The sequence below is a fragment of the Mus caroli genome, unplaced genomic scaffold (assembly GCF_978045245.1).
Source record: "Mus caroli unplaced genomic scaffold, Mus_caroli_1 scaffold_12, whole genome shotgun sequence".
In the NCBI taxonomy this organism is placed as follows: Eukaryota; Metazoa; Chordata; class Mammalia; order Rodentia; family Muridae; genus Mus; species Mus caroli.
Window position 1 is genome coordinate 2,121,155 of NW_028227267.1, and position 8,292 is coordinate 2,129,446.

At 39.5% G+C, this 8,292-nt stretch overlaps 1 pseudogene; it reads right to left on the reverse strand.

Annotated features, from left to right (window-relative positions):
- Positions 1-7,149: 7,149 nt before the first annotated feature.
- Positions 7,150-7,658, reverse strand: LOC110309840 (POU domain, class 5, transcription factor 1 pseudogene; annotated as a pseudogene).
- Between the last annotated feature and the right edge of the window lie 634 nt (positions 7,659-8,292).

Consider the following 8,292-nt stretch of genomic DNA (forward strand, 5'->3'; position numbering starts at 1 on the left):
GTTAGGCCATGTTTCAAAAACATACAAAAGACAAGAACTTCCTTTTCCTATTCCCATAATTTCTCCAGTTAAGAGTGGTCTGCCACTGAGTATTGAGTTGGAATAGGATATAGTGTGATCTCCTACAGTGAAACAGTAAGTTTGTAGCTTGCTGTCTCCCTCCAAGACTTGCTATTTCTCAGAAATGGACTTGCAACCCTCATGCATATGCTGAACTTGCCCAGAAGTTAACCCTTCACATCTACCCATGGATAGGTGAATTAACACATCTTGATTTGTCTGAATGGGAAGCCATTATCTACGAACTGAGCTCCTAGAAATAGCTAGAAGTCAGAAACTGTCTGATTTGGCCTCAGTGATGTCTGTCTCTGACACTTATATCTCAATTAGATTGCTGCTAATTAAATAACCATGTGAAGCCAGCGTCATGCCCTGTCTGTCCTCCTTCATAAGCCGGGGCATTGCCATTTTGGTTAGTTGTCTGTCTCCATCATTTCATAATTACTAACCTTAGGCATAGCTGTTTAACTCGATTAAATGCAACCAAAATGAACTTTGCTGAAAACCCTAATAGTGAAATAAATACATGTAGTGAGATGTCCTAAGGGTGATTTCTACCATCCAAGCTGGGGCTGTTAATTTTGAGCACCATAGAGAGTTGATGTTCATGATGTTTTACAAAAGACATTTCTTCTTTCAGAAGTATGCTTTAACAGAGGTGGCAGTATTTCTGGCACAAAAAAAAAAAAAATAAATCCTATTTCTATTGTAACAAAAGTTCCACTGCTTTTAAGTGACCAAGTTTTAATTTGCGACAACTGGAAGCAATGAACTTATAGAGAGCACAGGGACCTGCAAGCTGTCATTAGGTATGAGATTGTGAGATGAACTCTTAGTTCAGTAACACCTCCATGTGGTTGTCTTTTCCTTGGTTTTCTGTTTTCTGTATCTTCGAAGTAGCCTTAAAACTAAAGGAACTTCCTTCTAGAGAATGCAGTGTTCTGAGAAATAAAACTGTTTTTTTTTTCTTGAAGAAAATGTCTGAAACATTGCTGCTGTTAAATGATCTTGAAAATTTATGAGTTTTTCCTTTGGAGTACAAAGGGTCTTCAAGGTCAAGATCACAGATAGAATTACTATTGTTAACTAACTGATTCCCTGAGACACTTCTGGACTCAACACATCACTGGACATTGCTGCCCCCAAACGCAGCATGTTGCTAGCAAGTGAGATGCCACCTCTTAGATAGTCTTGTCAACTGATATGTCAAGTTCTCCAGAGTGCCCTACTATGGAGTTATCTGTGCAGGGAGACAACAGGTTTGATTTTTATTATTATTGTGATTTTTGTCAAGATAGAAGCTTTTATATGTAATGATCACAGTACTGATTAGAAATCAACCTTGTCCAGAATAAACATTAGAAGGTGCAATGTGCGACTGCTGGTAAATTGTTCTCGTGGATTTTGAGTGAGAATTTTTCTTATGCTTTTCAATGTTTCAGAATTTAGTACATTTATTTGTTATTCTGGTTGTACCTAATTTTAAGATTTCCTCCTTCACAGTAGAAATATCAGTCTGAGCAGCTCTGTTCTCATTGTTACAATCTGGCTGCTCCACTACCAGGGTCCACATTGCATTTTGGGAAAGACAGAGAATCCATGTTTTAGAAGGGTTATAATTTTATTCAGAAAGGGATACTTTTCCTAATGAAATTCATTTTATCACTCATTGCAAACATTGTTTCTTGACTGCCTCCTCCTTGAAGGTGAGTTGCCAGTCATGTATGAAACATTTGAGCATCTTTCCAATTAGCTTTCAATGAGGACGTTCACATAAAACAGCGACATGATCCAGCAACATTCTCAGGTCCTGCCCCACCTCTTCTGTTGGCTACTTAATTTGAGGAGTCTTTGGTGGGAAAACAATGAATTCCAACACAGTAGCAGAACTTTAGGCTAAGCATGTCCTTGTAACAATCCTAGTCAAAATTATAAGGTTTGTCTACCTCTGAAGAGATGAGGTTCATAACACAGCAGTTGAACTTAGCCTTCAGATGATGTGAAGAAGTAAGCATAGCTGCGTGGGACATGCACATAGCCATCTTCCTGACATCCAAGCTTCTGAAGAAATCAGGACTGTTTGTGGAATAAATCAAGGACTGATCATTTATGAGAGATACAACCTTGGTTTTGGCTGCCATCATGAAAAGCATCCATTGACATAATTTCTCACCTTCACTGGAAATCAAAGCCTGGTGGGAGGAGAAAGGACCCACAGGGGTGTCTGTAGGCCAGCAGCTGTAGCCAGGGATAAATCCCAGACTAATAAGCAGGGGACTGAACTACTGATGAATGGACATTTCCTGGCTTAAAAAAAAAATTGCAGATGAGCCTTCAATGAAAGTGAAATTAAAGTCATTTATCCAGATCATTTGGAGATATCAACTCGCTTCTTAAAAAGGGAAATATAATAAAGCTCCCTCATAAAGATATAAAATATTTAATGTGTGACTTCTGTTCGTAACAACATCACCTCTTAATGGTACTATTATTTTGTTATGTTTAACTTCAATGAAAAATTTAGGAGAGAGGATGGGCAAATATTTAAGTCAAATCAGGATTTTTTTTTGCCAGAAATCTGTGATTACATCATTGGCACATTTATATTGTAAGACATTTTTACGATATAAGCATTTTTTCATTTGGACAGCAACCATAATAAATTGAAATAAAATTCATTCTTGATTGATGCTGGAAGTGTCATGTACAGGGCAAGTCCCATTTATTAAGTGCAGTTTGCCAGGGCAGCAATAATAGTAGCCTTTGAATGTTTTTCTTATTAGGGAGAAAAATGGTCAGTAATGTGAGGTTTGGTAGGCGCCAAGGGTTCCCATAGGCTAAAGAGATTCACATCTATAGGACTCCTTTCCTGGCTTTAGGATGAAGGCAGTCAGAAGGATATAGACACTGTTTTTCCAGTTTTAAAAATTAGAATAAACTATTACAGTTTGTGGAATGAAAGAGAGCAGCTGATTACAACATAATGGAGTGTACCATATTCATCTCTTTGAAATATGACCTCACCCGGCCTTTTCCATTTTACAATCGATTCTCTCATTCCCTTAATGAACCTTTGCATTCATGAGTCTTCTTGGAAGTATGCACATGAAGTATTGCTGCAGCAAAGAGTAATCATCTGCCAAGCAAGGAGGAACAGAGTGCCTCTCCTGTCGTTCAGTTCAATAACATTAGACAGTATTAATGCATCATGTTAGGCACTGCGTTGTTTTCCTTAGTAATTATCTAATTTGCCAGAGCTTGCTGGAAAAATGTGGTTTTGGGAAAGTGACACAATAGAGTTGTTTGTTGGTTTGGAAGGAGAGGAGCAGGAGGCTGACGGGAACGGACACAAGCAAAGTCTGAGCTTTGAAGCAACTTACTGAGCCTGTCTATTTTAGCAAGGTAAGCCTGCATCTTGGGCAGTGATCCTAGGAAAGTGATGGTACCATAAAATTATAAGGGTATCTTGGGTAATCATATCAGGAAAGACTAGGAAAAAATAAGTCATGGAAATTTTGAGGTTTAAAATGTGATAATTCATTCATGGACTCTATAATGGACACATTACTAAGTCCCTGGATCTGATGCTGGAAGACAATTAGGTAGTTCTGTAAAACTACCTGACTTGGTGATGCTTCCTCCCAGGATTCCTCCTTGTGCTCTGGTAGAAATTCAATGACATAGTTATATTTATTATGTCCAATACTTGATACAAATAGCATAAAATGATTTTGAATCAGAAATGGAGTGAAAGAAGGAAAGGATGTGTCTCAACATGATTCATTGAGCAGGTACATAATTCAAAAATGAGGTCCTGCCCTGGAGAAACAGGATGGTGCTTGTAATATCTGTTGGGATTATTAAAGTAGCTCTTATGTATTATGTGTAACTTAAACCAATACAACTATGACTTTCTTTTATACAAAGAGAAAAAAAAGAACAGAAAGGAGAGGGGGAAAGGAGTTACTATGGGGCTTCTATATCAAAAGGATTAGAGCTGACTCCAATTCCTGTGAGAATTTTTACAAATACAACTGAAAACCAATCATCGCCAAAGCTTTTGATCTCCTCTTCTCCAACACATCCATAAAATACAGACCATCCTCAGTGCTTAGGCTAATGAATGTGTCCTGAACAGTAGTCTAGCCTGCCAACTATCACCTCCCTAGGGACTTCCTGCCACCCTTCTGCCTGGGATCCTGTTCTGACTGTTAGGATAAAATAACCTGTCAGTGGGATCTCATTTCTTCGAATGGTAATTTTCACTGCACGAATGCTAATCCTGTGGTTAGCTGGCATTAAAATATGTTTATACTATAACAGATGTAAATTTTTATACTTATATCTCCAAATGACTAACCACTATATGAGAGTGACTTTATTATTGTTATCTATTTTAGAATTTCAAGGTGAATCAGCTTGCACATGTTGCTAAGTTTTAGATCCAGCATTTAACCCCAGGCTTTGTCTACCCTTGGAGACCAGACAACTATTATCAGCAACTGATTCCAGAACACCTCCTTATTTTCATGCAGTTTTAAAATATGTGGCACACTTCCCTATGTAATGTGTAAACTCAACAGGAGGGGAAATTAGTCCAGGAATCAGCTCACATAATTTCCACAATGCTGCAGCTGGGACCACCTCTTTCTTACTTTCTTCCTATTTACAAAATCAAAGGTCCTCGTCCACCCGCACCCATCTAGATTGTAGTCATTTATTGAGCTCTAAGGTGAAATGTGTCCCACTGGAGACAGCCTGGAATGAAGATAGAAGGGCGGTTGGTGCTTATATATCTCTCAAAGAATGATGGGGGCTGCAATCCTCTTTTGGTAAAGTAAGTCTAATTTAGCCACTTGCCAAGAATATGAGAACTACCTGTACCAATCTGATTAGAGAGTGGATCTTTTTTATATTGGCTGTGTACCATGAGTCTGTGCTCCAAAGTTTCATTAAAATGATACAATGTGTGGTAAGGTCACAGAACTTGGTCATCTTTATGCTGGAAAACATTTATCTGGGATAAGATTTTACTTCTAACCCTTTCAAAGTATCTTTATAAGTACAAAGTACAGCCAAGAAAAGTAATAGTTAATAATCATTTTAAAAGTCTGAGGAGAAATTTGATATGACACTAAGTTTATTGAGAATCTTAGAGAAAGTCCACCCTTCTCAGTAAACTACATTACTAATGCAATTTCTACTTATGTGTAGTAGCTGGCTAGTTTTACATCAACTTGATACAAGTTAGACCATCTGAGAGGAGGGAACCTCATGGAGAAATTGCCTCCAGAGGATCTGGCTATAGATAGGCCTATAGGGTATTTTTAAGACAAGTGAATGATGGCAGAGGGGCCAGCTTGTCATGGGTGATGCCATCCCTGGGCTGGTAGTCCTGAGTGTTATAAGAGAACATGATGATCAAGCACACTTCTCCAAGGCTGCTCCACCAGCTTCTGCCTCCAAATCCTTACTGGCTTGCATGGATGGTGGACTACAACCTGTATGATGGAATGAACCCTTTCATCCCCAAGTTGCTTTTGGTCATGATGTTTTATCACAGTAATCAAAATTTCTAAGATGCAGTCCACCATAGTTTAAAATAATTTTTTACATAACATGATATTTCAACATAAAGTAATGTTTTACAATATAGTCTTATATCACAGAAAATACAAAAGAAAAATTATGTATTAAGAGAGAGCAGTAGGATATGAAAATAAGTATAAAATACATCAAGACAGACTTAGAAGAAGGGAAATATTAATAATGTACTATTTTATTTGTCACATATTTGAAAATGATCAATATAGGTAGGAAATCCCTATAGTATCTAGAACCTACTCATTGTATATACATTTTTCTTTTATTTACTTTTATGTGTTCATAATCATAATATATTTAAATTTTCTCAGTATTTATGAGCATAAAAATAATTTATATTTTCAGTTAAATTTGTGTTCAGAGCCTTCAGTTTAATATTAAAGAACATGTAGTTCTGTATGAGCTTCCAGACTCACATAAACACCACATCCTCAAGTCACCTTTTGGCTGGTGCTAGGGCCTGACCTTGTGTGATATAGAATAATGGGTATTTTCAGATTTTCAAGGTCCTGACCTTGTGCCATGTGCAGATGAACTTCAAGATCAATCTTTTTCCATAGGTGAAGGCAAAGAAAACCTAATATCTTCACTCAAAATGTCAGCAGCCTGAGGCTTGGGAAAGCCTTAGCTGTTGAGAGCATTCTCTGTACAACACTGAACCCAAAGTTCATATTCTACTATCCATTTAACAAACTCAGAGTCCTTTCAACACCCAAAACTCTGGCTCTGAAAGTTCTCATACCCTCTTCTGACCTCACATCCACAAACAGATGTTTGGTCATGTTTATCTTGGCAGTAACTGGAGTGTCTTATTGGGCTTAAGACAAATTCAGTGGAAAAGAAATTTTGTCTGGTACAGTAAACCTACATAATTTCTCTTGGCTGTCTTAAGAGGTCAACTTCCCTCAAAAGAACTTACTACTGACATTTCTTAAACTAATACAATCTCTGTGTTCTAAAAGCCTCTCCTTACAACCATAGATAACTATTACTTTCACCCCCATCACTCTAGCATCTTTTTACAACAAAGACAATCACAAAGATTTACAACAGGTCAAACTATGGAGAGTAGGGAACTGTGGGTTACCCAACTCCAAGTAATACACCTGCAATGAAACCTCTACACTTTAGCTTACCATCTTAAGTAAGGATTTCTCTTTAGAGGTCCAAACAGTGGTAGCTCTGCTCTGGTAATGTCTTCAATAGTGGACAGAGGGTGGCCATGTTTTTCTTGTGTGTGTGTGTGTGTGTGTCTGTCTGTCTGTCCGTTTGTCCATCCGTTCTAGTCTTTATTTAAGAACAAAAATGATGAGTGAAGAACGAGCTCCTGATCAACAGCATCACTGGACTTCTTATCCCATGCCCACCCCTGTTGTGCTTTTAATTCCTCCTCAATAAAAAGAATTTAACCCCAAAGCTCCAGGTTCTCTTGTCTACCTCCCTTCCTTGCCTTAGTTCACATCATCCCCAGGGAGGGCTGGTGCCTCAGTTTGAATGCATGGGAGAGCCCAGGGTAGTGACAGGAACAGAGGGAAAGGCTTCACCCACAGGAAAAGGGACTGAGTAGAGTGTGGTGAAGTGGGGGCTCCCATAGCCTGGGGTGCCAAAGTGGGGACCTGGGGCAGAGGAAAGGATACAGCCCCCACGCCCACCCCCAGCCCCCCAGAAAAGGTGTCCCTGTAGCCTCAAACTCTTCTGGTTGGGAATATTCAGTGCTTGATCTTTTGCCATTCTGACGCCAGTTACAGAACCATACTCGAACCACATCCTTCACCAGCCCAAGCTGCTTGGCGATGCTAGTGATCTGCTGCAGGGAGGACTTCAGGCACTTCAGAAACATGTTCTCCAGGCTCCACCTCCCACTGTTCTCAATGCTCAAGGAGTTCTCTTCCCAGCCTGCACCAGGGTCTCCGATTTGCATATTTCCTAAAGGTTCTCTCCTTGTTGTTGGCTTCCTTCACCCACTTCTCCAGAAGGGGCCGCAGCTTACACATGCTGCAGGGACTCAAAGCGACAAATGGTTGTCTGGCTGAACACCTGGGCACCCAAAGCTAGTAGACAGAAGATGATACTGGTAAGATCCTTCAAAACCCCAGCAACCAGGTGCCAGAAGTGAGTAATAGTGGCTGATCACATGCATATCTCCAGTATCCAAGGGAGGGATTACAGTGTGACAGGCAACTCCCTAGCTGTAGGGAAGTGCTGGCAAGGGTGACTGATAGTGACAAGAACTGTATTTTCTGAATACAGGTAAGAGCTGACTTTTGCAAAGGTATGAGAGACAAGAAGAACTGTGGGACTCTATCTGGGTTTTATAAAGCTTGATGCGGCTAATAGCTAAGCAGTAGATGAGTGGAATCAGGTAAGGTCAGTGGAGTTTGGGCTTCAGATGGGTTTGGGTCAGAGTGGAAGGATGGAACCTAGTGTTTGGATTTATTAGGTATAGAAGACATGGACAAGCTGAAAATCTACACTGCTTTACTGATCTTAAGCAAAAGTAGCATAACCAGTAGCTGACTGAATGAGCCCTAAATAAAGGCCTAATCTATGATTCAGACTATTGGATGAAAATAGTCCCCAAACATGAGCTGGAGTTCTGCCCGATATTCGTGATCACAAGCAGGCTTA